The sequence below is a fragment of the Oncorhynchus tshawytscha genome, linkage group LG29 (genome assembly GCF_018296145.1).
Source record: "Oncorhynchus tshawytscha isolate Ot180627B linkage group LG29, Otsh_v2.0, whole genome shotgun sequence".
NCBI classification, from domain to species: Eukaryota; Metazoa; Chordata; class Actinopteri; order Salmoniformes; family Salmonidae; genus Oncorhynchus; species Oncorhynchus tshawytscha.
The window spans coordinates 25,696,517-25,724,246 of NC_056457.1; the positions used below are offsets into that span (position 1 = coordinate 25,696,517).

At 48.6% G+C, this 27,730-nt stretch overlaps 1 pseudogene; it reads left to right on the plus strand.

Annotated features, from left to right (window-relative positions):
• LOC112227476 overlaps positions 1 to 26,990 on the plus strand; it is a 41,984-nt pseudogene extending 14,994 nt beyond the window's left edge.
• Positions 26,991 to 27,730: the final 740 nt, after the last annotated feature.

The window sequence follows — 27,730 nt, forward strand, 5'->3', positions numbered from 1 at the left end:
GTAGTAGTACCTGGTGGTGGTGGTGGTAGTAGTAGTACCTGGTGGTGGTGGTGGTAATAGTAGTACCTGGTGGTGGTGTGGTAATAGTAGTACCTGGTGGTGGTGGTGGTAATAGTAGTACCTGGTGGTGGTGGTAGTAGTAGTAGTACCTGGTGGTGGTGGTGTAGTAATAGTAGTACCAGGTGGTGGTGGTAGTAGTAGTACCTGGTGGTGGTGGTAGTAGTAGTAGTACCTGGTGGTAGTACCTAGTGGTGGTGGTGGTGGTAGTAGTAGTACCTGGTGGTGGTGGTGGTAGTAGTAGTACCTGGTGGTGGTGGTAGTAGTAGTACCTGGTGGTGGTAGTAGTAGTACCTGGTGGTGGTGGTAGTAGTAGTAGTACCTGGTGGTGGTGGTGGTAGTAGTAGTACCTGGTGGTGGTGGTGGTAGTAGTAGTACCTGGTGGTGGTGGTAGTAGTAGTACCTGGTGGTGGTGGTGGTAGTAGTAGTAGTACCTGGTGGTGGTGGTAGTAGTAGTAGTACCTGGTGGTGGTAGTAGTAGTAGTACCTGGTGGTGGTGGTAGTAGTAGTAGTACCAGGTGGTGGTAGGTAGTAGTACCTGGTGGTAGTAGTAGTAGTACCTGGTGGTGGTGGTAGTAGTAGTACCTGGTGGTGGTGGTAGTAGTAGTAGTACCTGGTGGTGGTGGTGGTAATAGTAGTACCTGGTGGTGGTGGTGGTAATAGTAGTACCTGGTGGTGGTGGTGGTGGTGGTAATAGTAGTACCTGGTGGTGGTGGTGGTAATAGTAGTACCTGGTGGTGGTGGTGGTGGTGGTAGTAGTAGTAGTACCTGGTGGTGGTGGTAGTAGTACCTGGTGGTAGTAGTAGTGGTACCTGGTGGTAGTAGTAGTAGTACCTGGTGGTAGTAGTAGTAGTACCTGGTGGTGGTGGTGGTGGTGGTGGTGGTGGTAGTAGTAGTACCTGGTGGTGGTGGTAGTAGTACCTGGTGGTGGTGGTAGTAGTAGTAGTACCTGGTGGTGGTGGTAGTAGTAGTACCTGGTGGTGGTGGTGGTAGTAGTAGTACCTGGTGGTGGTGGTGGTAGTAGTAGTACCGGTGGTGGTGGTGGTGGTAGTAGTAGTACCTGGTGGTGGTGGTGGTAGTAGTAGTACCTGGTGGTGGTAGTAGTACCTGGTGGTGGTAGTAGTACCTGGTGGTGGTAGTAGTACCTGGTGGTGGTGGTAGTAGTACCTGGTGGTGGTGGTAGTAGTAGTACCTGGTGGTGGTGGTGGGTAGTAGTAGTACCTGGTGGTGGTGGTAGTACCTGGTGGTGGTGGTGGTAGTAGTAGTACCTGTGGTGGTAGTAGTAGTAGTAGTACCTGGTGGTGGTGGTAGTAGTAGTAGTACCTGGTGGTGGTAGTAGTAGTAGTACCTGGTGGTGGTGGTAGTAGTAGTACCTGGTGGTGGTGGTGGTAGTAGTAGTACCTGGTGGTGGTGGTAGTACCTGGTGGTGGTGGTGGTAGTAGTACCTGGTGGTGTAGTAGTAGTAGTAGTACCTGGTGGTGGTGGTGGTACCAGGTGGTAGTAGTACCTGGTGGTGGTAGTAGTAGTACCTGGTGGTGGTAGTAGTAGTACCTGGTGGCGGTAGTAGTAGTACCTGGTGGTGGTAGTAGTAGTAGTACCTGGTGGTAGTAGTAGTAGTACCTGGTGGTGGTAGTAGTAGTACCTGGTGGTGGTAGTAGTAGTACCTGGTGGCGGTAGTACCTGGTGGTGGTGGGTAGTACCTGGTGGTAGTATTACCTGGTGGTGGTGGTAGTACCTGGTGGTGGTGGTAGTAGTAGTACCTGGTGGTGGTGGTAGTAGTACCTGGTGGTGGTGGTAGTACCTGGTGGTGGTGGTAGTAGTACCTGGTGGTGGTAGTAGTAGTAGTACCTGGTGGTGGTAGTAGTAGTACCTGGTGGTGGTGGTGGTAGTAGTAGTACCTGGTGGTGGTGGTAGTAGTAGTACCTGGTGGTGGTGGTACCTGGTGGTGGTAGTAGTAGTAGTACCTGGTGGTGGTGGTAGTAGTAGTACCTGGTGGTGGTGGTAGTAGTAGTACCTGGTGGTAGTGGTGGTAGTACCTGGTGGTGGGTGGTAGTAGTAGTACCTGGTGGTGGTGGTAGTAGTAGTACCAGGTGGTGGTGGTGGTAGTACCAGGTGGTGGTGGTAGTAGTACCAGGTGGTGGTGGTGTAGTAGTAGTACCTGGTGGTGGTGGTGGTAGTAGTAGTACCTGGTGGTGGTGGTAGTAGTAGTACCAGGTGGTGGTGGTGGTAGTAGTAGTACCTGGTGGTAGTAGTAGTAGTGGTGGTGGTGGTGGTGGTAGTAGTAGTACCTGGTGGTGGTGGTGGTAGTAGTAGTACCTGGTGGTGGTGGTGGTGGTAGTAGTACCTGGTGGTGGTGGTAGTACCAGGTGTAGTAGTACCTGGTAGTGGTGGTAGTACCAGGTGGTAGTAGTAGTAGTACCTGGTGGTGGTGGTAGTAGTACCAGGTGGTGGTGGTGGTAGGAGTACCAGGTGGTGGTGGTGTAGTAGTACCTGGTGGTGGTGGTAGTAGTAGTACCAGGTGGTGGTGGTAGTAGTAGTACCTGGTGGTGGTGGTGGTGGTGGTGGTGGTGGTGGTGGTGGTGGTAGTAGTACCTGGTGGTGGTGGTGGTAGTAGTACCTGGTGGTGGTGGTAGTAGTAGTACCTGGTGGTGGTGGTGGTAGTAGTAGTACCTGGTGGTGGTAGTAGTAGTACCAGGTGGTGGTGGTAGTAGTAGTACCTGGTGGTAGTAGTAGTACCTGGTGGTGGTGGTGGTAGTAGTAGTACCTGGTGGTGGTGGTAGTAGTAGTACCTGGTGGTGGTGGGTACCAGGTTGTAGTAGTACCTGGTAGTGGTGGTACCAGGTGGTGGTAGTAGGTGGTGGTGGTGGTGGTAGTAGTACCAGGTGGTGGTGGTGGTAGTAGTACCAGGTGGTGGTGGTGGTAGTAGTACCTGGTGGTGGTGGTGGTGGTAGTAGTACCTGGTGGTGGTGGTAGTAGTAGTACCTGGTGGTGGTGGTGGTAGTAGTACCTGGTGGTGGTGGTGGTGGTGGTGGTGGTGGTGGTGGTGGTGGTAGTAGTACCAGGTAGTAGTAGTACCTGGTGGGTGGTAGTAGTAGTACCTGGTGGTGGTAGTAGTAGTACCTGGTGGTGGTGGTAGTAGTAGTAGTACCAGGTGGTGGTGGTAGTAGTAGTACCTGGTGGTGGTGGTAGTAGTAGTACCTGGTGGTGGTGGTAGTAGTAGTACCAGGTGGTGGTGGGTAGTAGTACCTGGTGGTGGTGGTGGTAGTAGTAGTACCAGGTGGTGGTGGTGGTAGTAGTAGTACCTGGTGGTGGTGGTGGTAGTAGTAGTACCTGGTGGTGGTGGTGGTAGTAGTAGTACCTGGTGGTGGTGGTGGTGGTAGTAGTAGTACCTGGTGGTGGTGGTGGTAGTAGTAGTACCTGGTGGTGGTGGTGGTAGTAGTAGTACCAGGTGGTGGTGGTAGTAGTAGTACCAGGTGGTGGTGGTAGTAGTAGTACCAGGTGGTGGTGGTAGTAGTAGTACCAGGTGGTGGTGGTAGTAGTAGTACCAGGTGGTGGTGGTAGTAGTAGTACCAGGTGGTGGTGGTAGTAGTAGTACCTGGTGGTGGTGGTGGTGGTGGTAGTAGTAGTACCTGGTGGTGGTGGTGGTGTAGTAGTACCTGGTGGTGGTGGTAGTAGTAGTACCTGGTGGTGGTGGTGGTAGTAGTAGTACCTGGTGGTGGTGGTGGTAGTAGTAGTACCTGGTGGTGGTGGTGGTGGTAGTAGTACCTGGTGGTGGTGGTAGTAGTAGTACCTGGTGGTGGTGGTAGTAGTAGTACCTGGTGGTGGTGGTGGTAGTAGTACCTGGTGGTGGTGGTACCTGGTAGTACCTGGTGGTGGTGGTGGTAGTAGTAGTACCTGGTGGTGGTGGTAGTAGTACCTGGTGGTAGTAGTAGTACCTGGTGGTGGTGGTAGTGGTGGTAGTAGTACCTGGTGGTGGTGGTAGTAGTACCTGGTGGTGGTAGTAGTACCTGGTGGTGGTGGTGGTGGTAGTAGTACCTGGTGGTGGTGGTGGTAGTTGTACCTGGTGGTGGTAGTAGTACCTGGTGGTGGTGGTAGTGGTAGTAGTAGTACCTGGTGGTGGTGGTAGTGGTAGTAGTAGTACCTGGTGGTGGTGGTAGTAGTAGTACCTGGTGGTGGTAGTAGTACCTGGTGGTAGTGGTAGTAGTACCTGGTGGTGGTGGTAGTAGTACCTGGTGGTGGTGTAGTAGTAGTACCTGGTGGTGGTGGTAGTAGTAGTACCTGGTGTTGGTAGTAGTAGTAGTAGTAGTAGTACCTGGTGGTGGTAGTAGTACCTGGTGGTGGTAGTAGTACCTGGTGGTGGTGGTGGTAGTAGTACCTGGTGGTGGTGGTGGTAGTAGTACCTGGTGGTGGTGGTGGTACCTGGTGGTAGTAGTAGTACCTGGTGGTGGTGGTAGTGGTAGTAGTACCTGGTGGTGGTGGTAGTAGTACCTGGTGGTGGTGGTAGTAGTACCTGGTGGGTGGGTAGTAGTACCTGGTGGTAGTGGTAGTAGTAGTACCTGGTGGTGGTGGTGGTAGTAGTACCAGGTGGTGGTGGTAGTAGTACCTGGTGGTGGTAGTAGTAGTTGGGGAGCCAGATAATTGGGTTTGGGAGCCAGATAATTGAACTCTACACTAATAATGGGGTGATCCGTGTTTCTCTTAACATGGTAATCACTGAAATTAGACTGAATTATTCACCACCACCACCACCATAGGCTGGGCTGTCGTCTTGTGAAAGGAATGTTACTGTTACTATCGGGGTGCAGAAGACGTAAGGTACTCAGACAGATTTCAAAGTGTTTACACTATTTGATTCATCACATGTAGTTGTTCCAAGACAGGTTAGTTAGCCGTTTTTTATTACCACTAACTGTGCATTCTGCGTCCTTTCATGGGATTGCCCTGATTTGTACGTAGTTCCACCAATGAAATGTGCTGGATCTGGGTGTGCTTACTAGCCTGAACCATTGAGGTGTCATCCGGTTTAGAGCAGAATATCTATGTCACTGCTGCTAGGATAGATTGCATAACTGGTCAACTTTCTGAATCTGTCCCTTTTTCTAGTCGCAAATCAGATGAGTCACTAAGCACTAGCTGCTCTAGTAGGACTGTGACTGTATGGAAATGTCTAGCCTACCGACTGCCAAAATGAAAGGTATACTGACACAGTGTCTTAATAGGGCGTTGGGTCACCACGGGCCAGAACCGTTTTAATGGACCGTGGCATAGATTCTTCAAGTGTCTGGAACTCTATTGTAGGGATGCGACACCCTTATTCCACAATAAATTCTGTACGTTTTTGTTGATGGCCGGTGGAAAACGCTGTCTCGGAATCCGTCAATGGTGTTGAGATCTGTTGACTGACACGCGCACAAACGCACGCAACATTTAAACCAATGATTTGTTAACACTAGATGACTGATAAGGGTTGCTGTGTTCAAGCCAATGTGCCTCCATCTTAGCATTCCTTCTCCATTGTAAAAAGTATTTAGGAAGTTATAGAAATGCATTTATTAATGTCTACAATCATTTTTGCAAGTATATTCTATTAGACACCTTCATACATGTTTTAATCTTCAAAGATTTTACTGAGTTACAGTTCATGTTATTTTATTTAACCGTTATTTAAAAAGTTAGGATCATGGATCAGAAAACCAGACAGTATCTGGTGTGACCACCATTTTACTCTTGCAGAGTGACACATCTCCTTCACATAGAGTTGATCAGGCTGTTGATTGTGGAATGTTGTCCCACTCCTCTTCAATGGCTGTGTGAAGTTGCTGGATATTGGTGGGAACTGGAACACGCTGTCGTACGCATCGATCCAGAGCATCCCAAACATGCTTAATGGGTGACATGTCTGGTGAGTATGCAGGTCATGGAAGAACTGGGACATTTTCAGCTTCCAGGAGTTGTGTACAGATCCTTGTGACATGGGGACGTGCATTATCATGCTGAAACATGAGGTGATGGCACCACAATGGGCCTCTGGATCTCGTCACGGTATGTCTGTACATTCAAATTGCCATCTATAAAATGCAATTGTGTTTGTGGTCTGTAGCTTGTGCCTGCCCATACCATAACCCCACCGACACCAAGGAGCACTCTGTTCACAACGTTGACATCAGCAAACCACTCGCCCACTCGACGCCATACACATGGTCTGATGTTGTGAGGCCAGTTGGGCGTACTACCAAATTCTCTAAAATAATATTGGAGGCGGCTTATGGTTGAGAAAAGAACATGCAACTGCTCTGGTGGACATTCCTGCTGTCAGCAGGCCAGTTGGACGCTCCCTCGAAACTTGAAACATCTGTGGCATTGTGTGACAAAACTGCACATTTTAGAGTGGCCTTTTATTGTCCCCAGCATGCAGTTTAATCAGCTTCTTGGCCAATACATATCATCAGCAAACCTGGGGTTTAAATTACATCGTTGCTTTACACATCACTGTGTGCTGGTTGTTTGGAGAGCTGCGTGCCGGTCGGTCGGAGAGCTGCGTGCCGGTCGGTCGGAGAGCTGCGTGCCGGTCGGTCAGTCAGAGAGCTGCGTGCCGGTCGGTCAGTCGGAGAGCTGCGTGCCGGTCGGTCAGTCAGAGAGCTGCGTGCCGGTCGGTCAGTCGGAGAGCTGCGTGCCGGTCGGTCAGTCGGAGAGCTGCGTGCCGGTCGGTCAGTCGGAGAGCTGCGTGCCGGTCGGTCAGTCGGAGAGCTGCGTGCCGGTCGGTCAGTCGGAGAGCTGCGTGCCGGTCGGTCGGGGTAGCGGTGTGTCGGTCGTTCAGAGAGCTGTGTGTCGTTCAGAGAGCTGTGGTTCTGTCTGTCAGAGGGTGTTATGAGTGAGAGCGAGAGAGAGCGAAGCCTCCGTGTGCTGACTGAGTTCCTCTCCCACTTCCTGTCCACCGGGGCACGGAGCTTGCTCTCTCCGCTCTGTGACGGAAACACCAGACTCTGTCACCAAGGCGACGACGAACAGGAAGTGGCACTGTGAAAGTTGGCCGGGCTGAGCGAGTGAAAGAGAGAGAGATAAGAGACTGACGTTTGGAGCCATCATCAGAGGAGGAGATTAAATGCAACATGAACATGAGGCCTGCAGTCGTCACCACTTTGCTTCACTCAGAGTTGATTTGAACAAGCCAAGGAATACAGTGACTATGATGCGTCCCAAACAGCCCTCTATTCCCTTTATATTTCACTTCTTTTGACTTTGCTAGGGCCCATAGGGCACTGTAAAGGGGGTAGGGTGCCATTAGGGACACAGCCATAGACTGTCCCGGTCGGGCTACTCATCCTTGAGGTCTGGAGAATGCTGTTCTCTGTGGTTCTCTTCATTCTGAGCTAAATCCTGTCTGACTGAACAGATGAATGCGTCATGATGATATAATTCTACAGAGAGTTTAGTAATCCTGCTTCCTTAAGGGGAGAGATTTGTAGTCTGTCACCGTCAGCCCCCAGAATACATCGCTGCTGCTTCCTGCCACTGTGCTGTCCTCCTGAAGGTTGGCCCAGTGCCATGTGTGTGTGTGCAGGGGCATTGTCTTCTCTCCTGCCTCTGTACTGTGTGTGAAACAGAGCTTTGTGATGTGGTGACGTCTCCTGAAGTACTCAGGATGCATCAGTCTCTGCGTGACGTTGTTGCCTGGCACCCCACATCACTGAATGTCTGTCTCTCTCTGTCAGTAGTCTCTCTCCTTAACATCCAAGTTCCATCAAGTTTCTGCCCCCTTCTGAAGTCCACTTGCTTCCTTTCCTTGTCTCCTTTCGTCCTGTACCAGATACTGGTTAAGCTGCAGCCTCGATGGCTATCTCTCTGTCCCTCTCTCTTAATTCAATTCAATAAATGCTTTATTCTAATGAATGGGTAGTTTGGTCGTTCATGTCATTTCAGCAAACCATGACTATCTCAGATTGTTCTAAAATCATTCCTGTAGTTCTGTAGAAACAGCTGAGATTACCATTCCTGCAACATTATTTTGTTGAAATATCATTTTATCTCTGAGAAATTAAGCTGGTTGATTGCACCCAAGTTAATCATTTTAATTTATACGATTCATATTATATTTAATGAATATAGTACCTAACATCCAATTTCAACAAACTGTTTTTCCTGATTAATCCAAAGAAACTCTCAAAACCCACCGATGAACCCTCTAGTCCCCAGGCCAATCCCACCCGACAACATGTATATAGCATCAGTCCTGTCTGACCAGTAGTATGGAGCTGTGTCTCAGAGCATATCGTTTCTTCATCCTATATAATGTATTCCCAGTGAATTTGGGGATGTTTTTCCCCTCTTCTGACAATAGTCATTGAAATTCTTAGGTTTATGTCCCTTCCTGTTATTACCATGTTCTGACCACTAGATGGTGCTGTTCCTACTATGTGGATAACATGTTTGTTTTTTTACGTTTTAAGAAACCCCCCAACCTCAGAATTAAAGGGATAGTTCACCCAAATTACAAAATAACACATTGGTTTCCTTACCCTGTAAGTAGTCTATGGACAATGTATGACAGCATACCACCCTGCATCCCACTGCTGGCTTGCTTCTGAAGCTAAGCAGGGTTGGTCCTGGTCGGTCACTAGATAGGAGACCAGATGCTGCTGGAAGTGGTGTTGGAGGGCCAGTAGGAGGCACTCTTTCCTCTGGTCTAAAAAAAAAATAGCCCTATGCCCCAGGACACTGCCCTGTGTAGGGTGCCGTCTTTTGGATGGGACGTTAAACGGGTGACCTGACTCTCTGTGGTCACTAAAGATCCCATTGCACTTTTTGTAAGTGTAGGGGTGTTAACCCTGGTGTCCTGGCTAAATTCTGATACCATCATGGACACCTAATCATCCCCAGTTTACAATTAGCTAATTCATCCCCCTCTCCACTGTAACTATTCCACAGGTCGTTGCCGTAAAGGAGAATGTGTTCTCAGTCAACTTACCTGGTTAAATAAATAAAATCCATGCTTTGGTTTAGTTTCCCTGTCCACTGTTTCAAATGCTAACTTTTTAGCATTTATGGCACAAATCCAATGCAAGTCAATGGTAGCAATGTTAGCATATCCAAATCCTCTATAAATAGAATTTTTAATGCTAATATTATGTTTCTAACAACAGAAACAATTTCAGAACAATCTGAGATGGTGGTGTCAATCCTCTTTGCCACTGTTGCCAAAGCAATGTATATGAAGTATAATGTAAATTAACAATATGTTTGAGCAATAATGGTACTGTGTATTCTCAGTCAGAAGACTGGACACACCTACTCATTCAAGCATTTTTCTTTAGTTTGACTATTTTCTACGTTGTAGAATAATAGTGAAGACATCAAAACTATGAAATAATACGTATGGAGTCATATCAAAACATATTTAATATTTGAGATTCTTCAAAGTAGCCACCCTTTGCCTTGATGACAGCTTTGCACACTCTTCACATTCTCTCAACCAGCTTCATGAGGTAGTCACCTGGAATGCATTTCAGTTAACAGGTGTGCCTTGTTAAAAGTTGTGGAATTTCTTAATTTGTTTGAACCAATCAGTTGTGTTGTGACAAGGTAGGGGTGGTTTACAGAAGATAGCCTTCATTTGTAAAATACCAAGTCCATATTATGGCAAGAATCACTCAAATAAGTGAAGAGAAACAACATTCCATCATTACTGTATGACATGAAGGTCAGTCAATACGGAACATTTTGGAGTCTCTAAAACCATCAGGTGCCATGATGAAACTGGCTCTGAGGAGCGCCACAGGAAGACCCAGAGTTACCTGGCTCTGAGGACCGCCACAGGAAGACCCAGAGGATCAGTTCATTAGAGTTACCTGGCTCTCATGAGGACCGCCACAGGAAAGGAAGACCCAGAGTTACCTCTGCTGCAGAGGATAAGTACATTAGAGTTACCTGGCTCTCATGAGGACCGCCACAGGAAAGGAAGACCCAGAGTTACCTCTGTGCAGAGGATAAGTACATTAGAGTTACCTGGCTCTCATGAGGACCGCCACAGGAAAGGAAGACCCAGAGTTACCTCTGCTGCAGAGGATAAGTACATTAGAGTTACCTGGCTCTCATGAGGACCGCCACAGGAAGACCCAGAGGATATGTTCATTAGAGATACCAGCCTCAGAAATTGTCACCCAAATAAATGCTTCAGAGTTCAAGTAACAGACACAACTCAACATCAACTGTTCAGAGTGTGTGAATCAGGCCTTCATGGTCGAATTGCTGCAAAGAAACCACTAAAGGACACCAATAATAAGATACTTGCTTTGGCCACGAAACACGGGCAATGGACATTAGACCGGGGGAAATCAGTCCTTTGGTCTGATGGTTCCAAATTTGATATTTTTGGTTCCAACCACCGTGTGTTTGTGAGACGCATTGCACTGTAGGTGAACGGATGATCTCTGCATGTGTGGTTCCCACCGTGAAGCATGGAGGAGGAGGTGTGATGGTGTGGGGGTGCTTTGCTGGTGACACTGTCAGTGATTTCTTTAGAATTCAAGGCAGACTTAACCAGCATGACTACCACGGCATTCTGCAGGGATACACCATCCCATCTGGTTTGGGTTTAGTGGGATTATCATTTGTTCTTCAACAGGACAATGACTCAAAATACACCTCCAGGCTGTGTAAGGGCTATTTGACCAAGAAGGAGAGTGATGGAGTGCTGCATCAAATGACCTGACCTTCACAATCACCCGACCTCAACCCAATTGAGATGGTTTGGGATGAGTTATTATTCTACAATGTAGAAAATAGTATAAATAAAACAAACCCTTGAATGAGTATATGTCAGAACTTTTGACTGGTACTGTATATTTCAACATAAACAATTATGTATGGGAAGTAATACACCAACAATGTAAATCATTTGAATATGTGTATGACATGTGTATGACATGGCAGGATCTATCGTCTGTTTATTATGACAGGCCAGGACATCATCTGCAACAAGATCTGCTGTCTCTACCTTTTCCCTAACAAAACGCAAATGTTCCCCTCAACAGGCAGTTAAAGAAATCCTGCAATTCTTTCTTTAAATTTCACGAGGTAAATACCTCTGAGTCATATGTGGTGTAGGAAGTGCTGCTCATTCTCTTGTTTACCTGACCCGCAGTGCTTCGTCTTCTCTGATCCTCATGTTTTTCTGTGGCGTCCTGTCTCTATTGCCGGGATATGGTCACTGACTCTAAATTGTTTATGTATTCCTTTGAGTTCTTAGATTTTTGACAAGGTGTTGTGCTAATTTGATTATCTCTATTTAGAATTTTAGAATTTCGTTTTGCCAGTAAATAGTGTATGTATTTTGGTTTGAGGTTTCTATTTGTTTGAATTTAGTTATTTGTGGTCGAATGGTTGAATTTAGCTGCCACTTTTGGGCCATTTTCTCTGTCTGTGTCTGTCCTACTTAAGGGCTTTATTGGCATGGGAAACATATGTTTAGGGTAAAAATAACCATACAATAGCATAGAGGACATTGGGGTGACGGTTGGCTTAGCGGTTAGAGGCGGGTGGCCTGGCGGTTAGAGGCGGGTGGCCTGGCGGTTAGAGGCGGGTGGCCTGGCGGTTAGAGGCGGGTGGCCTGGCGGTTAGAGTGTTGGACTAGTAATCGAATGGTTGAAGATCGAATCCCCGAGCTGACAAGGTAAAAATCTGTCGTTCTGCCCTGAACAAGGCAGTTAACCCACTGTTCCTAGGCCGTCATTGAAAATAAGAATTTGTTCTTAACTGACTTGCCTAATTAAATAAAGATTTAAAAAATAAAAATGTGCAGGTTGCTTGGTCTTGCTATCTCAATTCAAAGTGCTTTATTGGCATGGGAAGCATATGTTAATAGATAATAGACAAAAGTGAAGTAAACAATGAAGAGTAAACATTAGTCACAAAAGGTCCAAAAGAATAGAGACATTTCAAATGTCATATTATATATATATATATATATATATATATATATATACATATACATACAGTGTTGTAACAATGTGCAAATAGTTAACGGACAAAAGGTAAAATAAATCAACATAAATATGGGTTGTATTTACAATGGTCTCTCGTGTGTGTGTGTGTGTGTGTGTGTGTGTGTGTGGTGGTCTAGTTTACCTCATCAGTGTTTCTGGATCATTTGGATGTAGATAAACTGAGAAGCTCAGATCTGGTGACACTTTTTTTAAAGGACTTACTTTCTACTCCAAAATGAATGTAAATATAATTAGGTAGCTCTAAAATCCTGCTATCTGGAGGCTCGCTAGACTACAACTCTGTCCCTGCCTCGTCCTCCGACACTCTGTGTTAGATTCTAAAAATCATGTGTTTCACAGTTCTCTGCAGTAGAAATGCAGAATGTCTAGTCAAGGTGATTGTTGGCCGCAGTAGATGGGTTCTTAGCCTTTAGGCATTGGTACTGGGCTGGAACCAAAGCCTGCACAACCAGGATGTTGATCACTGAGCTAACGAGGCAGATGAAGGTGATGTGATGAGGATGGAGGTCAGAGGTGCTGTATGCTCATCTAGATTCAAGGAAAAGGTCTCTGGTCTAACAGTCCAAACTGATGGGATTTTATGTTTAGTCACTATTCTACAAATACATGATTCTGTCTCTCCGGCTCTGTCTCAGATCAATGAGTTGAGCCATGTTCAGATCCCTATCATGTTGATGCCTGATGACTTCAAGGCCTACTCCAAGATTAAGGTGGACAATCACCTCTTCAACAAGTAAGTGTGTATACACACACACACACACACACACACACACACACACACACACACACACACACACACATACACATACACATACACATACACATACACATACATACACACACAGACATACACACACACACATACACACACACATACACACACACAGACACACACATACACACATACACATACACACACAGACATACACACATACATACACACACACACATACACACACACTAATCCAGCAATTTCCCAAATTAGGTGTCACGCCCGTGATTTAAAAATAGTTTTGCGAGAGAAACGTCAGTTTCTGTTTCCATTCATACAAATGTGACTGTATCTTTTCAACGGTTTAAACTACAACATATTATGACCCCAACACTGGAAGATGAGATTCTCAGGAACACGTATGTCTGTTTCCTTCTACAATGACCACAAGACCAGGCACTGAATCGGGGGGGGAATAACAATCCATGATGTTCTTCTCTAAACAGAAGATCATACAAAATACCTTTCTGATTTCACTTCCAACCATACTGGGCCACACCAGAACCCCTGGTCCTAAGGTAAATGCTATCTAATGTTAAATGTATGTGTGTGCAGGGAGAACATGCCGAGCCATTTCAAGTTTAAGGAGTACTGTCCTCTGGTGTTCCGCAACCTCAGAGAGAGGTTTGGCATCGATGACCAGGATTTCCAGGTACACACAGAGTGAACATCTCACTCCCACTCTGTTTTTCTCCCAAATCTTTCCCTTTCTTTCATATCTTACCAGCAACTTTCTCTCCTTTCTGTCTTGTTTCTCTCTCTCGGTTTCTGTCTCTGTCTCTCTCGCTGTGTGTGTTCTGTGTTTGCATGATAGGCCATTGATTCTGGTCCTCTGCAGCTGTCTCTGTCTCTCTCACTGTGTGTGTTCTGTGTTGGCATGATAGGTCATTGATTCTGGTCCTCTGCAGCTGTCTCTGTCTCTCTCACTGTGTGTGTTCTGTGTTGGCATGATAGGTCATTGATTCTGTTCCTCTGCAGCTGTCTCTGTCTCTCTCACTGTGTGTGTTCTGTGTTTGCATGATAGGCCATTGATTCTGGTCCTCTGCAGCTGTCTCTGTCTCTCTCACTGTGTGTGTTCTGTGTTTGCATGATAGGTCATTGATTCTGGTCCTCTGCAGCTGTCTCTGTCTCTCTCGCTGTGTGTGTTCTGTGTTTGCATGATAGGTCATTGATTCTGGTCCTCTGCAGCTGTCTCTGTCTCTCTCACTGTGTGTGTTCTGTGTTGGCATGATAGGTCATTGATTCTGTTCCTCTGCAGCTGTCTCTGTGTCATGTTTATATTTCAGTGGAGGTGGAAAGACAACCAGACATGGAGGGGGCTAGGAAGGGTGGGGTGGTTCTGGATCTGGGGTAGTTCTGGAGGGCATCAGCTGTGTGCCAGGGGCAGGGGGGTTCAGGGGGTGTGGGGCCACAACCTCAGGGGAAGGAGGGGTGTTTGTCATCACACACCGTGGCGCTGGTGTAGGGCTAGGCAATTGGAGGGTGCAGTAGAGGGATTGGAGGCCTACCTGACTTCAGCTGTCTCTGATAGTCACAGAGTCCACCTCTCTCTCTTTCTGTCTCTCTCTCTTCCCTCTTTCTGTTTCTGTCTCTCTCTCTTCCCTCTTTCTGTTTCTGTCTCTCTCTCTTCCCTCTTTCTGTTTCTGTCGCTCTCTCTTCCCTCTCTCTCTTTCTGTCGCTCTCTCTTCCCTCTCTCTCTTTCTGTCGCTCTCTCTTCCCTCTCTCTCTTTCTGTCGCTCTCTCTTCCCTCTCTCTCTTTCTGTCGCTCTCTCTTCCCTCTTTCTGTCTCTCTCTCTTCCCTCTTTCTGTTTCTGTCTCTCTCTTCCCTCTTTCTGTTTCTGTCTCTCTCTCTTCCCTCTCTCTTTCTGTCTCTCTCTCTTCCCTTTCTCTTTCTGTCGCTCTCTCTTCCCTCTCTTTCTGTCGCTATCTCTTCCCTCTCTTTCTGTCGCTCTCTCTTCCCTCTCTGTTTCTGTCTCTCTCTCTTCCCTCTCTCTTTCTGTCTCTCTCTCTTCCCTTTCTCTTTCTGTCTCTCTCTCTTCCCTCTCTCTTTCTGTCTCTCTCTCTTCCCTTTCTCTTTCTGTCGCTCTCTCTTCCCTTTCTCTTTCTGTCGCTCTCTCTTCCCTCTCTTTCTGTCGCTCTCTCTTCCCTCTCTCTCTTTCTGTCGCTCTCTCTTCCCTCTCTCTCTTTCTGTCGCTCTCTCTTCCCTCTCTCTCTTTCTGTCGCTCTCTCTTCCCTCTCTCTTTCTGTCGCTCTCTCTTCCCCCTCTCTCTTTCTGTCGCTCTCTCTTCCCCTCTCTCTTTCTGTCGCTCTCTCTTCCCTCTCTCTCTTTCTGTCGCTCTCTCTTCCCTCTCTCTCTTTCTGTCGCTCTCTCTTCCCTCTCTCTCTTTCTGTCGCTCTCTCTTCCCTCTCTCTCTTTCTGTCGCTCTCTCTTCCCTCTCTCTCTTTCTGTCGCTCTCTCTTCCCTCTCTCTCTTTCTGTCGCTCTCTCTTCCCTCTCTCTCTTTCTGTCGCTCTCTCTTCCCTCTCTCTCTTTCTGTCGCTCTCTCTTCCTCTCTCTCTTCCCTCTCTCTTTCTGTCCCTCTCTCTTCTCTGTCGCTCTCTCTTCCCTCTCTCTCTTCCCTGTCGCTCTCTCTTCCCTCTCTCTCTTCCCTGTCGCTCTCTCTTCCCTCTCTCTCTTCCCTGTCGCTCTCTCTTCCCTCTCTCTCTTTCCTGTCGCTCTCTCTTCCCTCTCTCTCTTTCCTGTCGCTCTCTCTTCCCTCTCTCTCTTCCCTCTCTCTCTTCCCTCTCTCTCTTCCCTCTCTCTCTTCCCTCTCTCTCTTTCTGTCGCTCTCTCTTCCCTCTCTCTCTTTCTGTCGCTCTCTCTTCCCTCTCTCTCTTTCTGTCGCTCTCTCTTCCCTCTCTCTCTTTCTGTCGCTCTCTCTTCCCTCTCTCTCTTTCTGTCGCTCTCTCTTCCCTCTCTCTCTTTCTGTCGCTCTCTCTTTCTGTCACTCTCTCTTCCCGCTCTCTCTTTCTGTCGCTCTCTCTTCCTCTCTCTCTTTCTGTCGCTCTCTCTTCCCTCTCTCTCTTTCTGTCGCTCTCTCTTCCTCTCTCTCTTCCCTCTCTCTCTTCCCTCTCTCTTTCTGTCGCTCTCTTCCCTCTCTCTCTTTCTGTCGCTCTCTCTTCCCGCTCTCTCTTTCTGTCGCTCTCTCTTCCCGCTCTCTCTTTCTGTCGCTCTCTCTTCCCTCTCTCTCTTTCTGTCGCTCTCTCTTCCCTCTCTCTCTTTCTGTCGCTCTCTCTTCCCTCTCTCTCTTTCTGTCGCTCTCTCTTCCCTCTCTCTCTTTCTGTCGCTCTCTCTTCCCTCTCTCTCTTTCTGTCGCTCTCTCTTCCCTCTCTCTCTTTCTGTCGCTCTCTCTTCCCCCTCTCTCTTTCTGTCGCTCTCTCTTCCCTCTCTCTCTTTCTGTCGCTCTCTCTTCCCCCTCTCTCTTTCTGTCGCTCTCTCTTCCCTCTCTCTCTTTCTGTCGCTCTCCCTCATTCTCTGTAGATTCAAACACTGTTTCATATGTTTCCATAAATGAGTGATTGACTCTTCTCTTACTGTAGAATTCCCTGACCCGTGCGGCTCCGTTGAACAGTGATGCTCAGGGTCGGACTGGCGCTCGCTTTCACACCACCTACGACAAACACTACGTCATCAAAACCATCACCAGCGAGGATGTGGCTGAGATGCACAACATCCTCAAGAAGTACCACCAGGTAGAGGCACACACACACACACACACACACACACATTACACACAACATCCTCAAAAAGTACCACCAGGTAGAGGCACACAAACACATGCGCACACACACACACACACACACAAGCCTAAAGAAGTACCAAAGTGAGTGCCTCCCCCTCCTAGTTCATAGTGGAGTGTCATGGCAACACGCTGCTGCCTCAGTTCCTGGGGATGTACCGCCTCACGGTGGACGGAGACGAGACCTACATGATCGTCACCAGGAACATCTTCTCCCACCGCCTCCCCGTCTACAAAAAATATGATCTGAAGGTAGGTAGGTGCAGGGAGGGAGGGAGGGAGGGGTTACAGGCTTACAAAAGGAAATCAATGATAAAATGTCTGACATCTTTCTGTCTGTCAGGGCTCCACTGTGGCCAGGGAGGCCAGCGACAAGGAGAAGGTACAGTCATTTACACACACACACACACACACAACCAGCTCTGGACCTATACATGGTGTGTTTAATGTATTTATATAGACACTGAGTATGGATTCTGATTCCTGGCCACTCCCTGTCCTATACAACCATGTGGAGGGCGGGAGGGAGCTGTGTGTTCAGACCTGGTGATTTAAACCAACACAGCTTCTGTCCATTACCTACCTGACCTGCCATTCTGTCTTCAACTACATGGGGGGGTATTCAAACCATCTACCCTTTTCTGTTAAGACCTGCCCGTTACACTCCCCCTACCTGCCCGTTACACCCCCTACCTGCCCGTTACAGCCCCCCCTACCTGCCCGTTACACCCCCTACTTGCCCGTTACACCCCCCACCTGCCCGTTACACCCCCCCACCCACCTGCCCGTTACACCCCCTACCTGCCCGTTACACTCCCCCTACCTGACCGTTACACCCCCCACACCTGCCCGTTACACTCCCCCTCTACCTGCCCGTTACACTCCCCCTACCTGCCCATTACATCCCCCTACCTGCCCGTTACACTCCCCCCCTACCTGCCCGTTACACTCCCCCCACCTGCCCGTTACACCCCCCCCACCTGCCCGTTACACTCCCCCCACCTGCCCGTTACACTCCCCCCACCTGCCCGTTACACTCCCCCCTCTACCTGCCCGTTACACTCCCCCTCTACCTGCCCGTTACACTCCCCCCTCGACCTGCCCGTTACACTCCCCCCCACCTGCCCGTTACACTCCCCCCCGACCTGCCCGTTACCCCCTACCTGCCCGTTACACTCCCCCTACCTGCCCGTTACACTCCCCCTACCTGCCCGTTACACTCCCACCCCTACCTGCCCGTTACCCCCTGCCTGTTACACTCCTCCCCCTACCTGCCCGTTACACTCCTCCCTACTTGTCCCTACCTGCCCGTTACACTCCCCCTACTTGTCCCTACCTGCCCGTTACACTCCCCCCTACTTGTCCCTACCTGCCCGTTACACTCCTCCCTACTTGTCCCTACCTGCCCGTTACACTCCTCCCTACTTGTCCCTACCTGCCCGTTACCTTCCCCCATACTGTTGCATGCTCTGTGTGTTCAGTTCCGTGTGCTCCATCACTTTACTACCGTTACAGCAGTACCATTGCGTCCCCTGCTTGGTGTGTGTGTGTTTACATTGCTGGATTATTTGATCAGATGCTGTTAGTTGTATGAGGCGGTTTTCTGGTAATGAGAGCAGACTTTCTCTGAGTGGGAGTGAATGAATGATTCAGCCCATAGTCATACATTTGAAGTGCATGGCTCTGATTCAGCCAATGGTAGTTGTACAAACGGACCACAGGCTTTGTGATTCTGCAACCTTCCCTGTCGTCAGGAACTTAACCTGCAGTGTGGAAAAGATTCTGAGTGTCACCTGAGTGTGATGTGACCTGGCGTGTGAGACTGTGAACTTTGCGGCATACTGTATTCGGACTCTGTGTGTGTGTGTGGAGAAGAGAGAGTTGTGTGTTTTTCTGTTGTAGGTGTGTGAGAGACTCCCCTGGCGACAGTAGAATCTGGGCCGGGAGAACCAGCAGGGTTCTCTGAGGAAGAGAACAGAGTTCTATGGAGAAGCAGATGCTTACTACTGCCAGATCAGTGATAACACTAGCCAAGATATGGAAGGACTTGTTCATTTTACTACAGCAACTACGACCACAATAACTGTGGGTGTGGTCACGCGCGCACGTTGAGCGGGGTCGTGTGTGTGTGTGTGTGTGTGTGTGTGTGCTGTTGTTGAGTGGGGTCATGCGTGCGTGTGTTGAGCGGGATTGCATGTGCGTATGTTGAGCGGGGTCGCGCTCACGTGTGTGTTGAGTCGTGTGTGTGTGTGCGCGCGTTGAGCAGAGTTGTGTGTGTTTTGAGTGGGGGTCACGCATGTGTGCGCGACCCTGCTCAACATACACGCGACCCCGTGTGTATGTTGTGTTTTGAGCGGGATCGTGTGTGTGTGTGTGTGTGTGTGTGTGTGTGTGTGTGTGCGCGCGCGTGTGTTTGTGCATGTTGAGTGGGGTCACGCTTGTGTGTGTTTGTGCATGTTGAGTGGGGTCACGCGTGTTTGTGCATGTTGAGTGGGGTCACGCGTGTGTATGTTGAGTGGGGTCACGCGTGTGTATGTTCACTCATATTCAGACTGACTTTAGAAACACACATTTTCTACATTTTGAGGTTGTGTGATTCCAGTCTGGATAAGTTGTGACTGATGTATTCATAGACTGCTGTGTATTCAGAATACTGGAGGGGTGAATGAAGGTACGGTGGAGCTGGTGTCTGTTAGCCTGCGTAATGTGTGTGTGTGTAACGGCGGTACGGTGTGTGTGTGTGTGTGTAACGGCGGTACGGTGTGTGTGTGTGTGTGTGTAACGGCGGTACGGTGTGTGTGTGTGTAACGGCGGTACGGTGTGTGTGTGTGTAACGGCGGTACGGTGTGTGTGTAACGGCGGTACGGTGTGTGTGTGTAATGGCGGTACGGTGTGTGTGTGTGTAACGGCGGTACGGTGTGTGTGTAACGGCGGTACGGTGTGTGTGTGTAACGGCGGTACGGTGTGTGTGTGTGTAACGGCGGTACGGTGTGTGTGTGTAACGGCGGTACGGTGTGTGTGTGTGTGTGTGTAACGGCGGTACGGTGTGTGTGTGTGACGGCGGTACGGTGTGTGTGTGTAACGGCGGTACGGTGTGTGTGTGTAACGGCGGTACGGTGTGTGTGTGTGTAACGGCGGTACGGTGTGTGTGTGTGTAACGGCGGTACGGTGTGTGTGTGTGTAACGGCGGTAAGGTGTGTGTGTGTGTAACGGCGGTAAGGTGTGTGTGTGTGTAACGGCGGTACGGTGTGTGTGTGTGTGTGTAACGGCAGTACGGTGTGTGTGTGTGTAACGGCGGTACGGTGTGTGTGTGTGTAACGGCGGTACGGTGTGTGTGTGTGTGTAACGGCGGTACGGTGTGTGTGTGTGTGTGTGTAACGGCGGTACGGTGTGTGTGTGTGTGTAACGGCGGTACGGTGTGTGTGTGTAACGGCGGTACGGTGTGTGTGTGTGTGTAACGGCGGTACGGTGTGTGTGTGTGTGTGTGTAACGGCGGTACGGTGTGTGTGTGTGTGTGTAACGGCGGTACGGTGTGTGTGTGTGTGTGTAACGGCGTACGGTGTGTGTGTGTGTGTGTAACGGCGGTACGGTGTGTGTGTGTGACGGCGGTACGGTGTGTGTGTGTGTGTGTAACGGCGGTACGGTGTGTGTGTAACGCGGGCGGTACGGCACGGTGTGTGTAACGGCGGTACGGTGTGTGTGTAACGGCGGTACGGTGTGTGTGTAACGGCGGTACGGTGTGTGTGTAACGGCGGTACGGTGTGTGTGTAACGGCGGTACGGTGTGTGTGTAACGGCGGTACGGTGTGTGTGTGTGTGTGTGTGTAACGGCGGTACGGTGTGTGTGATGTTTCACACACAAACAACAAGCACTCTTGGCTGGCTGCATGCTCCTTCTCTCGCTCTCTCATGCATGTTTTCTGCATGTCCCTGCATCTCCAGGCGTGTTTCTCCAACAGCCCGGACAACTTCATCGTGCTGCTGTCCTCACATCCAACCTGGATTTCTATTTGACAGATGTGATTGACACAGCTTCATGTGTTGAATACTCTGCCATTCCAGCTAGAATGGTGAGATATGTCACTTCAAATATATTCCACTTAGCAGACGCTCTGATCCAAAGCCACTTGCGGTTCAGTGAGAGAAGACAATTTAGTTTGTATGTGGTCCCTGTGGGAATTTAAACTGCGACCGTGGCTTTTCCACCAGCACTTGCCAGGCTGTGCACTCTTTCAGAAGCTCTCTCTCCTTGCCGCGCTTTATACTAATACAGTTTGTATTTCTTAAACACTTTCCTTTCAACTTCCTTTCTTCCTTTCCCCGGCTCTCTCCTCCTCCATCCCCCCCTCGCTCCCCTCTTCCAGCAGCCACGCCCTCCTGAGGATGCACCCCCGCGGCCCAAATCTAATGTTCAGCAAAGGCTGCAAACGCTGCGGATCGCCACGCGCTTTTACTGCGCCATGAAACACGTAAGAGACGTAAGGAACAAGGCCAGGCATGCTATATCTATATCCTATCTATATACAGGTTGAAGTCGGAAGTTTACATACATACACTTAGGTTGGAGTCATTAAAACTTGTTTTTCAACAACTCCCCAATGTCTTGTTTACAAACTGTAGTTTTGGCAAGTCGGTTAGGACATCTACTTTGTGCATGACACAAGTCATTTTTCCAACTATTGTTTACGGACAGATTATTTCACTTTAAATTCACTATATCACAATTCCAGTGGGTCAGAAGTTTACATACACTAAGTTGACTGTGCCTTTAAACAGCTTGGAAAATGATGTCATGGCTTTAGAAGCTTCTGATAGGCTAATTGACATCATTTGAGTCAATTGGAGGTGACCTGTGGATGTATTTCAAGGCCTACCTTCGGCCTCAGTGCCTCTTTGCTTGACATCATGGGAAAATCAAAAGAAATCAGCCAAGACCTCCACAAGTCTGGTTCATCCTTGGAAGCAATTTCCAAATGCCTGAAGGTACCAAGTTCATCTGTACAAACAATAGTATGCAAGTATAAACACCATGGGACCACACAGCCGTCATACCGCTCAAGAAGGAGACAAGCTCTGTCTCCTAGAGATGAATGTACTTTGGTGCGAAATGTGCAAATCAGTCCCAGAACAACAGCAAAGGACCTTGTGAAGATGCTGGAGGAAACAGGTACAAAAGTATCTATATCCACAGTAAAACGAGTCCTATATCGACATAACCCGAAAGGCCGTTCAGCAAGGAAGAAGCCACTGCTCCAAAACTGCCATAAAAAAGCTACGGTTTGCAACTGCACATGGGGACAAAGATCATACTTGACCATCATTATGTTTGGAGGAAAAGGGGGGAGGCTTGCAAGCCGAAGAACACCGTCCTAATCATGAAGCACGGGGGTTCCTACCTCATGTTGTGGGGCTGCTTTGCTGCAGGAGGGACTGGTTCACTTCACAAAATAGATGGCAACAGTCAATCAGTCAGGAACAATCAGTCAGGAAGTTAAAGCTTGGTCGCAAATGGGTCTTCCAAATGGACAATGACCCCAAGCATACTTCCAAAGTTGTGGCAAAATGGCTTAAAGACAACAAAGTCAAGGTATTGGAGTGGCCATCACAAAGCCCATAGAAAATGTGTGGGCAGAACTGAAAAAGCATGTGCGAGCAACGAGGCCTAGAAACCTGACTCAGTTACACTTGCTTTGTCAGGAGGAATGGGCCAAAACTCACCTAACTTATTGCGGGAAGCTTGTGGAAGGTTACCCGAAACATTTGACTCAAGTTAAACAATTTCAAGGCAATGCTACCAAATACTAATTGAGTGCATGTAAACTTCTGACCCACTGGGAATGTGATGAAAGAAATAAAAGCTGAAATAAATCATTCTCATTCTCAATCATTCTTCTCTACTATTATTCTAACATTTCACATTCTTAAAATAAAGTGGTGATCCTAATTGACAGGGAATTTTTACTAGGAATAAATGTCAGGGATTGTGAAAATCTGAGTTTAAATATATTCGGCTAAAGTGTATGTAAACTTCCAACTTCAACAGTAGCTATCTCTCGCTCTGTCGCTCTCGCTCTCGTCTGTCTCTCTCTCTATATCTCTGTCTGTGTCGCTCTCTGTCTGTTTCTCTGTCTGTCACTCTCTCGCTCTGTCTGTCGCTCTGTCTGTCTGTCTCTCTCTCTCTCTCTCTCACTCTCTCTGTCTGTGTCTCTCTCTCGCTCTCTCTGTCCATGTCTCTCTCTCTCTCTCTCTCTCTCTCTCTCTGTGTCTCTCTCTCGCGCTCTCTCTCGCTCTGTCTGTCGCTCGCTCTCTGTCGGTCTCTCTGTCCGTGTCTCTCGCTCTCTTTGTCTCTCTCTCGCGCTCTCTCTCGCTCTGTCTGTCTGTCGCTCGCTCTCTGTCGGTCTCTCTGTCCGTGTCTCTCGCTCTCTTTGTCTCTCTGTCTTTCTCTCACTCGCTCTGTCGGTCTCTCGCTCTCTCTCTCTGTCTCTCTGTCTCTCTCTCTCTCTGTCTCTGATCAATCGTATTGTAGAACCAAGGCCAGTCATACTCAATATATCAGATCAGTCGTATCTCATTTTATTTTCATAACTTTCTTCAGATTCATGTAATGGCGGCTACAGGATTCCTAGTAAAGAGCCATGGACCTGGTTTATTCTGGAACGTTTTCATACTGCTGCCCTTTTCCTTTATGGCTTATTGACTCTCAACCAATCACTTTCACTTCCCATTCCTCTCATAAACACACTTATGACATATTTTGGGGCGGCAGGTAGCCTAGTGGTTAGAGGCTGGTAGTTTAGTGGTTTGAACGTTGGGCCAGTAACCAAAAGGTTGCTGGTTTGAATCCCTGAGCTGACAAGGTAATAATTCTGTCATTAGGCCCCTGAACAGGCAGTTAACCCACTGTTCCTAGGCTGTCATTGTAAATAAGAATTTGTTCTTAATTGACTTGCCTAGTTAAATAAAGGTTAAATAAACTGAAATGCTGTACCTCTGTGTGTGTGTGTGTGTGCATCTGAAGTGGCACCCTATTCCCTACGTAGTGCACTACACCCACTGGCTTAAAGTATTTTCAGACACGGTCTGTGTGTAGCTGACACGGAGGACCATTCGGTCTGTGTGTAGCTGACACGGAGGACCATTCGGTCTGTGTGTAGCTGACACGGAGGACCATTCGGTCTGTGTGTAGCTGACACGGAGGACCATTCGGTCTGTGTGTAGCTGACACGGAGGACCATTCGGTCTGTGTGTAGCTGACACGGAGGACCATTCGGTCTGTGTGTAGCTGACACGGAGGACCATTCGGTCTGTGTGTAGCTGACACGGAGGACCATTCGGTCTGTGTGTAGCTGACACGGAGGACCATTCGGTCTGTGTGTAGCTGACACGGAGGACCATTCGGTCTGTGTGTAGCTGACACGGAGGACCATTCAGCATTGACTGGCTGAGAGGCTGGTTGGGACAGCTGTTGTCTGAGCATGCCCAGACCAGAGCACCACCAGGCCTCTCCTTCCTGACTACTAATCACACTCCAGTTGTCATTTAGCAGACACTCTTATCCAGAGCGACATACAGAGCGACTTGAGTGCATCCATTTTCCCCCATGGGAATCATACCCACAGCTGAGCCACACGGGCTGGTTTTATTTACCTGGAGGTTGTGCTGTGTATTTTGTGATAGTCCAGTTGGTGATCTGGTGCAGTTCTCCTGTTCTCTCTCTCCCCAAGCTGAGGCTGATTCACTGTCGAGAGACGTCAGTCACATTCGATGTGTCACAAACTTCCTGTAGTTATATGATAATAGAATTCAAAAACTAACTCCGGTCACCTGACTGAAGACCTTGTGCACTGGGCCAATAATCTATCGCTGTCTGTCTCTCTCTTTCTCGCTCACTCTCTCCACCCCCTCTCTCCCTCCCCCCTCTCTATTGTTTCCCCCCCACCCTCCTCTCTCTCTTTCTTGGCTGTTTTCATCCTACTTCATCTGTTCTGCTTCTCTACCATGTCACCCCAGTACGTGATGCTTGTATGGGGTTGTCTGTACTGACCTGAACTGATCATTGCCCTATTAAAAGGTTGATCAGGAAGGTGGGAGAGATTAAGGATGCATGGACAGAATGGGTGGATGGATATATGGAATGGATGTCATACACAGGATGATATCTGTAGCCGGTAGTAGTGTCTCTTCCTTCTGACTCCACATTATTACAACGTTCATCCATTTGAGTGTTTGTGGTCTGTGTGTGTATTTGTGTCCATCTGATACTATTCTATGTGTGTATCCATTTCTGTGTGTCAGGTCTTGGCTCAGTGTGTGTGTGTGTGTGTGTGTGGCTCATTTCCTGGTGCTGCTGTAGAATTGCTTCTGTCAGCTCCCTGAGCTGAGCTGCTGCTGTGACCTCATTTCCTGGTGCTGCTGTAGTATTGCTTCTGTCAGCTCCCTGAGCTGAGCTGCTGCTGTGACCTCATTTCCTGGTGCTGCTGTAGTATTGCTTCTGTCAGCTCCCTGAGCTGAGCTGCTGCTGTGACCTCATTTCCTGGTGCTGCTGTAGAATTGCTTCTGTCAGCTCCCTGAGCTGAGCTGCTGCTGTGACCTCATTTCCTACTCACTCCTTCCTCAGTTCCACAGAATAATGCTTCACTTTAAACACAAGTGCCCCCAGACCCCATGTCACACATGGTATTGCAGCCAGATGGCCCAATGGAAACTCACAAACCCCATAGAGCTCCCACTGTCTGTTTCAAACTGAGGGTGTCACAGAAAAACAGGATTCATATCAATTTATTCAATGAGTCAGAGGGTCATTTTAAAGAGTGTAAACCCTGGTACTTTTCCTTATTAGTGTGAATAGCTGTAGAGTCCAGGTGTGTCCTCTGCTGTCCTGACTGTGTTTCTGTGTGGGGCGTCAGGCCAAGGAGCTGCCCACCTACAAGGACAACGACTTCATCAACGATGGACAGAAGATCTGCATCGACGACGACAACAAGAAGATGTTCCTGGAGAAGCTACGTAAAGACGTGGAGGTGTGTGTGTGTGTGTGTGTGGTTCTGTTATTTCTTCTGATGTGAGTGAATTAATACTTGGGTCTGGATTAATCCGGTCTCCCTCAACACATTTTATTTCCCTCCCGACCTCCAGTTCCTGGCCCAGTTGAAGCTGATGGACTACAGTCTGCTGGTGGGGATCCATGATGTGGAGCGGGCTGAGCAGGAGGAGGTGGAGAGTGAGGATAACGAGGGGGACGATGAGGGGGAGAGTGACGGAGGGATTGGCACTCCCCCTGACTCCCCCAGTAACACCCTGGACAGCACCAAGCCCCTGTCCCCCGGGGAGTTTGACCCCACCATAGACGTCTATGCCATCAAGAGCAACGACGGTGAGTGGAGAGGGAGGTGTTCAGGAGATGGTGAGAAATACCAACTAGATCAACAGTATAGATGACAGTCCTTGTAGCTCTCCGGTGCCCCTTGTGTTATGTCATTACAGATCTAGGGATAGTCCTGTGTGTTCAGGTGTTTCTAGGCAGTAGGTGTAGGGATAGTCCTGTGTGTTCAGGTGTTTCTAGGCAGTAGGTGTAGGGATAGTCCTGTGTGTTCAGGTGTTTCTAGGCAGTAGGTGTAGGGATAGTCCTGTGTGTTCAGGTGTTTCTAGGCAGTAGGTGTAGGGATAGTCCTGTGTGTCTGTGTGTCCAGGTGCTCCTAGGAAGAAGGTGTAGGGATAATCCTGTGTGTCTGTGTGTCCAGGTGCTCCTAGGAAGGAGGTGTAGGGATAATCCTGTGTGTCTGTGTGTCCAGGTGCTCCTAGGAAGAAGGTGTAGGGATAATCCTGTGTGTCTGTGTGTCCAGGTGCTCCTAGGAAGGAGGTGTACTTCATGGCGGTCATTGATATTCTGCAGCATTACGTGCCAGTGAAGTGCCGTCACGTGCCAAGACCGTCAAACACGGAGTGAGTGAGTGAGTGAGTGAGTGAGTGAGTGAGTGAGTGAGTGAGTGAGTGAGTGAGTGAGTGAGTGAGTGAGTGAGTGAGTGAGTGGTGGTGAGTGAGTGAGTGGTGAGTGAGTGAGTGAGTGAGTGAGTGAGTGGAGTGAGTGAGTGAGTGAGTGAGTGAGTGAGTGAGTGGTGAGTGAGTGAGTGAGTGAGTGAGTGAGTGAGTGAGTGAGTGAGTGAGTGAGTGAGTGAGTGAGTGAGTGAGTGAGTGAGTGAGTCTGCACCTCGTTTGGTGTGATTTTTGTGTGATTGTGTGTCTTCCATTGACTGACTCCTCCACCATGTGTCTCCCCTGCAGGCGGGAGCGGAGATCTCCACGGTGAACCCAGAGCAGTACTCCAAGAGGTTCTACGACTTCATCACCACTATTCTCTCATAGCCCCCGGGAGTAGGGGGGCTGGCTGAGAGTGGAGGTGGTTTTTATCTCTCTCTCCATTTCTCCTTTAGCAGGGGTGTCCCTCTGAGCTAAAACCATCATTTGTTTACATTCATCTTCTCTTTTGACTTGATTTCTGTTACGTGGGACCATAAGGTGTGATAGGAGAATAGGTGTATCTTCTCTTTTGACTTGATCTCTGTTACGCGGTGTTCTAGTCAGTACTTTTGTATTTGTTTGTTTTGTGTACTTTGGGAATCTAGTTTTTTTTTACACCATGTCCTCACCCTGCATTGTTTGTTGTTCTGTATTCCCCTTTGGGAGGGGGTGGGGTTAGAATGAGGAAGAACGGGGCTCAGTGATTGGATAACAATAGTGAGGTCACTCTCGGAGTAAATAGTACAGGTAGAAGTAAACAGGAAGTGCACCTTGAGGCTAGTCCAAACCATTCACTCGTCTTCAGGAAGTAGGAAGTATTAGTCCAATAGGCCATCGGCCAGACCATCCAATTGCCATTTAGCCCTGCCCAAGCCAAAGCTACCTTCCTATCTGTCCCTTCTTCCATCACTCCCTCCATACAAGAGACGTTAGGATAAGCTGCGTCTAGTAAGACTGGGAGCTGGTCAGTAGTGTGTGTGTGTGTGTGTGTGTGCGTGTGTGTGTGTGTGTGTGTGTGTGTGTGTGTGTGTGTGTGTGTGTGTGTGTGTGCGTGTGTGTGTGTGTCTGCGTGTGTGTGTGTGTGTGTGTGTGTGTGTGTGTGTGT